This window comes from Pinus tabuliformis, chromosome 1_1, assembly GCF_031772625.1.
Source record: "Pinus tabuliformis cultivar Carrire ecotype Pingquan chromosome 1_1, CPIR1, whole genome shotgun sequence".
In the NCBI taxonomy this organism is placed as follows: Eukaryota; Viridiplantae; Streptophyta; class Pinopsida; order Pinales; family Pinaceae; genus Pinus; species Pinus tabuliformis.
The window spans coordinates 469,881,953-469,887,739 of record NC_142297.1 but is presented as its reverse complement, the minus strand read 5'-3'; the positions used below and the strand labels follow the sequence as shown (position 1 = coordinate 469,887,739).

The 5,787-nt window shown below is 38.8% G+C and overlaps 1 pseudogene; it reads right to left on the bottom strand.

Annotated features, from left to right (window-relative positions):
- Positions 1–1,510: 1,510 nt before the first annotated feature.
- LOC149213785 (methionine gamma-lyase-like) lies at positions 1,511–2,769 on the bottom strand (annotated as a pseudogene).
- Between the last annotated feature and the right edge of the window lie 3,018 nt (positions 2,770–5,787).

Here is a 5,787-nt window from a genome sequence, read left to right as displayed (position 1 = left end):
TAGTCCTCACCACCCCAATCTTCCCGTCAATTTGATTTTCTAAGAGAGCTCTATACTCTTTAAACTAACCAAAAGCCTTAAATTTACTTTTGAGAGAAATATACCCATGTCCTTCTAGAACAAACATAAACAAATGAGACATAATGGTGTGTGCCTCAAGTTGAAATAGATTGCCCACATGAATACCCTTAGTGAGCAGCATAGTTCATTGGATCACATTATATACTTTATCAAAGAAAACAACCTACACACTTGCATCAATAAGTTTTCTTATTTATAGTAGGTTTGGTGCTAGACCTAAAATGTTGAGAACTCCATGATCCCCTTCACCTTGGACCACCTTATATACTTTATCAAAGAAAACAAGCTACACACTTGCATCATTAAGTTTTCTTATTTATAGTAGGTTTGGTGCCAAACCTAGAATGTTGAGAACTCCATGATCCCCTTCACTCTTCCATCAGGGAATTTGATCAATACTTTACCATGACCACCAACTATGCTGACAGGAAATTCATCGTCGATGTATAACATCCCACCATCATATTTCTTATTTACTAAAAATAAATCCTGATGGGAACCCATACGAAGAAAACTTCAGATTTTATTAGCCACACAATTTGACTTGCATGGGTTTCCAAAGTTGCAACAAAGGCATCTCCAACATACTTCTTTGAAGATTTGTTAGAATCATTATTTTCCTTCTTATTCTTCCATTTTGTCTCTCTTGCAATCTCTTTTGAATGCTTGAGCTTACCACAATCCCAACATTTCACCTTGGATTTTTTTTAGGACACATAGGTTTCCCATGGTATTAGTATTTGCATTTTTTCCTATTATTTCCTTTCTCCTTCAATCTTCCATAAAGGACCAAAGCATCATTTATGACTTAAGAAGTTTTCAACCTCACCTCTTTTTAAAGTAACTAAAACCTCATTCTATGCCAACTTCTTTAAAGTTTATAGTGCTTCCAATGTCCATTAACAGGTTGTCCCATGAATCTAGTGACAGACCCAAAAGGTCATACAAATCTTCCTCATCTATCATCACTCCAACTGATCAACTAGGTCATAACAATAAAAATTGCATTAAAATGCTTGGCAATAGAATCACCATCACCCATATGTCAGTTTCAAACCAACAGTGGGACAGAATCACTAACTGTTATCCACAAAACCAATGTGGCTCATCACTATTATTAAAAAAAAACCACACCACCTAAAATTACCTCCCGATAAAATTTTCCTTCGTACACCTATCTCAATTAACCATTTATACCTTGCTATTATCAAACTATCTTTCAACCATTGCATAAAATATGTATTTTCAGCATAGCATATTAGGGGATTGATATATATGCTGTCAAAGAAGAAACAGTGATAAGATAAAAAGTGTATACAGAGAAGTAAAAGTGCCACAATGAGTCTATGTAACTCTGGAAAACAACACATTTCTTGTAGAATAATGATATTGAATAAAATCTAAGTAGTGTGTACATCAATCTTAGCGTTTAAAAAGGGTGGACTTGAGTCATCCTGGTGAGGGCATTCTCAAACTGGCTCCATCTCTGCTCAAGAGTCCCACTGTAACCAATAGACATCCTAATCAAACCGGGTGAGATCCCTGCCAATCCTCTTTCCTCATCATTCATCTCACTGATAGTGCTGCTACCAGAGCATGACATCAATGTCTCATAGTACCCCAAGCTCACTGCCATCAGCGCAAACTGTGTATAATTCTGCAGGTGGTTCATGAGTTTATTGGCCCTCTCCTCAGTCTCCATGTCCAAACACAGAATCCCTCATACCCATAACCACTGTTAACCATGGACTTCAAAAGGGCATACTGAGGGTGATCTTCTAGGCCTGGATAGATAACTTTCATCCCCAGTTTCCTCATCCTGTTTGCATACGTGTATGCTCTGTGACAGTGCTCTTCATCCTTAATCCTAAGTGGGGAAGCCTTTCAGAGATCTCAAATGCCACTTTAGGATTCATAGTTGGCCCCAGGAGCATCAAGGTTCCCTGATGGAGATCCATCATGGAATTTATCAGATCTGCTGGCCCACATACTGCTCCTGCTATAACATCAGCATACCCACTGATATGTTTTGAAATGCTGTGAATAACAACATCAGCACCGAGCTTTGCAGGAGATATGATCATGGGGGCAAAGGTATTATCAACCACCACCTTGACATTTTTCTCACGGGCAATGGCAGAAAGAGATGGTATGTCTGCAACTCCCAGAGTTGGATTTGACATAGATTCAAAATACAACACCTTGGTAGATGGTGTTATGGCATTTTTCACATCATCGAGCTTGTGTATGTGAACAAAAGATGTCGAAACCCCACAGGCCCTTGGAAGGAAGTGTGCTAACATTGCATGGGTGCCTCCATACAGACACCTAGAGGCCACAACGTGATCACCATGGCTACACAGCTGTAATAAAATAGAAGATATTGCAGACATACCACTGGAAGTACAGTAGGCAGCTTCAGTCCCCTCTAAAGCAGCCATCTGCCTCCCCAAATTGAGAACAGTCGGATTGAAATGCCTGCTGTATATGAAGAAATCACGTTCTGGGCCAAGCTCTCCACTGAACATCCTTCTCATGGTCTCAGGCTCCATGACTCCATGACTGTAAAGGTGGCAGAGGCTTCTATAGACATGTTCACACCTCCATGCTCACCGAACTCATGGCGGGCATTAGCCAGGCCTTGGGCTGGATCAACCCATTCCTTCATAGCTTTCTGTTTCTTGGAGAGTTCGCTACTTTCATCTTCATGAGGCTGATCCCTCCATTGTTATAAATCAATACTATCAATCCAGTCCTGCATAGGCCCAAAACACTATAAATTTAGTTGCCCGACTGAAAAAAACTTGAAAAGATATATAAAAAAAGTCACAACCACTATGGGAATTTTTTTATTGAAATTTACTTCTTTCAGTGTAAGAAAACAATATTGTGATTGCAGAAATTTTAACTCAAGACTGGTTGTCTTAGGCCCTCATATACCCAAAATCTGTATGAGAAAATCCCCTGAGAACAGAGATTTGCACTGAGACTGGATTGCTACTTCCACAGAGACATTCAAACTCCATGATTTATAAAGAAAAGCACTGTAGCAATTGAGAATGGCGTATCAATCTTGAAAAGCCTGGATTTATATAGCAGTGTGGCACTCCAAAACAAACATTATAATTATCCTAAATTAGGATTTTTTAAGTAAATTAAAACGCACTACGACATTTATGTGGGGACGTGACTTTTCCAAAATTTCAGCACGCAGTCGTTGAAAAAGACCTGATGCAGGTTCGTTAGTGTAGTTATACCTGTGAATATTAAGTATTTCAGGGATCTGTCTGGTTAATCTGTGTCGGGGACCGTTAAGCACATTTGCTTGACTTACATTTCGTGAGTAGCAATTTTATTTGAGAAAATTAAAGATCAGGTTGGATTTGGTTTCTTTCATTTAAATTAAATAAAAAATTAATAATTTTTTAATATTTATATTAATATTATTAAAATAATATTAACTATTAATAACATAAAATAGTGTATATATATATATATATATGAGATAAAATTTTAACTATTATGATTATTAAATATTCATTTGATGGGTTTAGTCCTTCCTCAAGCGCTTACATAAGTAGTGACAGAAGCTTCACCATATGAATAGCTATAAGGTTACTGTACTCATCGTAGCTATCTCAACTAATTAACCCAATTACACTGGCATTGCAATGAACCCAATTACAAAGAGAAAGAAATTGCTATCATGAGAGATTAGAAGGAGCTACCACACTATGAACCGGTAGTGGCGTGGTGGTATAGGTAGAACACGGGTACAATGTTCCTTCCTGTGGGGGATGGTTGGGTAAGTGTAGTTAGTTTTATTAGTTTGGTTAGCTAGGTATCATAGCTCTTGTTAGTAGGTCTATAAGGCTGGTAATATTTCTCTTAAGAAGTATAGCTAGCTTGATGTTTGGTATGTGTGGTTGAAGGGTCATAGTCTGGGTGATAGTAAGTGTGTCTTCGTCTGCTTGTCTAAGCTCTAGCTGTCTTACTTGTAGGAGTACCTTTGGCTGTACCTCTACCAATCAGATTGAATGGAATATGGGTAGGGTTATAAGCTAATGCTTGCCTGACCTCTAGATTATGCCACTACTTTTTTGACACCACGTACACCACTTACCATCATATTTTGATATTGTCATGATATGCATCTGTATCTACTAACGATACCAATCTTTCTCTCTTCATTAAGTCCAATCCTACTCTATTACTCACTAGTCTAACTAACTCTAACGAATTCATCCTAGAATTCAAGCGACACTAACTATTACCTATATGAACAGGATTAGCCTCAGGAGATAATTAGGAGACTAGCAAGGGGAAACAAGGGATACAGAACATCTAGGAACAAAAGGCTCATTGAGGAGACTAGTTTGGAAGCGGAAGTGCCATGAACAATTGAACTAGGTTTAAATTGCATAGAAGATGATGGGAGGAAGTCTATAAATCGTCACTTTTGAGTAGGAAATGTCGGATAGTTGATTCTTATTCTTGTATGCGTTGGTGTAGCGGGTTGTTCATGGAGCCCCAATTATTCAAAAACTCGTTTATGATATTAAGCAGCTAACTATCATAGAGAATCAAATGAATGTCGGTGTTTCCATCTCTTCCACTAACATGTGCCTGAGGGTCTCGTCGGTGCTCTTTTAGGTAAATGATTCCCCCCACCCCCTAGTAAGTTATTGTTGACTACTAATAAATTTTTGGGGTTTTGCTCCCTTGGACCCACCCTTCTTCAGTGATTGTTCACTAGGATTACAAGAGTCTTTTTCACTGGGTTTCTCAGATGTAGGTTTTCCTTTTTTGGGGGGAGATGGTGGGGTTTTGTCTGGTTTTGTGGGGTTTTACAAGTCTTATCTCTGGGGATCCTTTCTTGAGGGAAGAGTTTCCTTCTGTTGAGGTAGGTACATTGCAGGGCTCAGTGGCTCAGGAGGGTTTTGTGCCAACGTATGATAATGGCCCTCAACATGCGAAGATTGGGGTGGAGTTTGAAGAACCTTGTTTTCATTTCTTGCTTGGTCAAGAGTTTGCTCCCAAAAGAAAGAAGAATCGAGTCTTGAAAAGTGATCAAACTTTGACCCCTTGTAAATTTTGTTTGGGTGATGATGTAGAGATGGCTCGAGTAGTGGAATATGTAGATAAATCCTTGGTTGCAAGGGCCAAAGGCCATAAATTTTTTCTAAAGACCCTTGAGGAGTGGAGGAATGAAAAGATTAGACCAAAGGTTTCAGAAGCTCTGGAAATATTTCACCTTGCCAAAGGTTGGATACAGATGAACTTCAAATCTCATGCAGGGTCATAAAATACTGCTAAAGAGGTATAGGCCATTGATTCCACTCTTGTAATTTTCAAGTTTTAGACTCCATTATTTGATGCTAGTAGGGAAAGGCTAGATGTGGTGCCAATATGGCTTTTTTTCCCTAGATTGTTGTCACATATGTGGAATAGACAGAGCTTTGAAAATCTGGGGAATAGCCTAGGATGGTTCTTAGATGTGGATTTTTCTTTTAAATAGTCCAAAGATATGTTTGTGGCTCAGGTTCTTGTGAGCTGACCATTTCTCATTCTCTTGTGCGTGTTTCTTTGTTGATTACTTTTGCCTCTTCGGGGTGCTCTGATGATTTGGATGAGGGGATGTCCCCTATAATTTGAGATCGAGATAAGTCCTTCTAGTCTTTGAGGGTTTTGTAGGATGTCTTGGTT